The sequence below is a fragment of the Belonocnema kinseyi genome, chromosome 2 (assembly GCF_010883055.1).
Source record: "Belonocnema kinseyi isolate 2016_QV_RU_SX_M_011 chromosome 2, B_treatae_v1, whole genome shotgun sequence".
Lineage (NCBI taxonomy): Eukaryota > Metazoa > Arthropoda > Insecta > Hymenoptera > Cynipidae > Belonocnema > Belonocnema kinseyi.
This window is the reverse complement of record NC_046658.1, coordinates 2,594,487-2,596,302: the sequence shown is the minus strand read 5'-3', so window position 1 is coordinate 2,596,302 and position 1,816 is coordinate 2,594,487. Positions and strand designations below refer to the sequence as shown.

Genomic DNA, 1,816 nt, shown 5'->3' with positions numbered 1-1,816 from the left:
CTTACCATATCATTTAATTTTCTCTATTATTTATTACAAATATGTAATTTTGTGCATATAGAAATTGCGCTACTCATTATCAATTTATTATTTATTCCGTAGCTCCGTGTTTATATGTAGCGATACATGACAACCTTTCTAACCTCAAAACATCTTTCTACTGCTTTACCGTCATATTTGACGAAAAATGAGAAAACCAGAATTCGATTTCGTAGTACGGTGAGGGCAGCACCTCGATAGGACAGAAAATGTGATGTCCTATATATATAATTCCTCACTCTGACGCCCCGTACCGCAACTACGTTTATAATATCTTTGATTGGGCAGTACAGTAGAAGCACACCCCCGGTCAAAATCATTGAAAATATTGTGTTTGCACACGCGCATGTAACTTTACTGACTCTCAGCGCTATCTAGCGTTGCCCCCGAACACTAAAACGTAATGTCTTCAAAACGATACATGTGAGCATATTGGTGGCATTATACGACACTGTCTGAAAGTTGTATTGTGTATATTGTTGTATCATGGACTGAGAGTAATAGGTTTCGCTCAGTTTGGGATTTATTCCCTGAGCCGACGAAAAAGGGCCCGTTAGGTTTTACCCTTCTCAAGATCTGAAAATATTTACTGCAGGAAGAAAGTGATCCCATCCCGAGTGGACTTTGCCTCCTTCTCAATCACTCAGAAACGGATGGGTTGCGACAGCATCTGGTAAAGTTTGAATCCCAAGCAAAACAGGTACAGAGGATCAGTCCTTTAGTTCGTGTACTGATCAAAACATATACACGGGTTTCCATCTTTGAAAGATCGAAAACTCCAGAATTCTCGCTAATTCCAAATCATATTATACGCGTTTAAAACACAACTATATAATATACATTATTATTTGATTATGAAACAATATTGAAGTAATTTATTAATCAATTAAAAATATATGATTTATTAATAAATAGGTAAATTTGTGAATAATTAATGTTTAATTACAATTATAATTGAATAGAAAGTTTTTGATATTGACATAAATATTGAAAAATATGAAATTAATAACATTCAGAATTTTATTTTTTAATTAATTACTGTTTTTTAGCGATTTTATCATTTTTAAAATTTTATGATTTGTTTAGATTATATTTTCAAATCTATTTTTTTCTAAAATTCAATTTCTTAAACGATGTTATTTTTCAACCATTTTATTTGTTGAACAATTATTTAAGTTTGTTAAATATTTTATTTTTTTAAATAAATTTATTTTTGAAAAATTTAACTTACTAAACAATTTTTTCATATTTTATTTTTAAAATATCTAATATTAAAAATGTGAATAGTTCCAATGCTTTTAAATGAAAAACAACCTCACATATTACTTTAATCTCAAGACTGGACTGTCATGTACAAACCCTTTAAGTAAGTACTTCCTCTGCGAGTTAGAAAATATATATATATATATATATATATATATATATATCCCGTAGTTAATTTAGCAGACTTACAGCGCGAAAATTGAAAAATTAATTTCATGAAGCAATTCATCTTGTTACCTAAGTAAAAAAGTAACAACAATGCTTACATAAAAAATTTAGAGGTTATGCTTCACAGGATTTACTCTGGTGTTCCTAAACTGATTAGTGAATAAGTTCGAAATCACTGATTCATCAGTGAAATGTGTAACTACTATTTGAATCAGTGAATTTTTCACTGATTCATATATTTAGAGAGTATATTTATATATTTTCTTGATAAATAAACAATTTGTTGGGTCAAGAAAATATTTATTTTTTTGTATTCATACAAATATACATTATTTCCAAATAATAT

The 1,816-nt window shown here is 29.0% G+C and overlaps 1 long non-coding RNA gene across 2 annotated transcripts in view; it reads right to left on the bottom strand.

The window, feature by feature from the left end:
* LOC117183156 overlaps positions 1-1,816 on the bottom strand; it is a 42,824-nt gene that overhangs the window by 3,750 nt on the left and 37,258 nt on the right. The window lies entirely within an intron of this gene.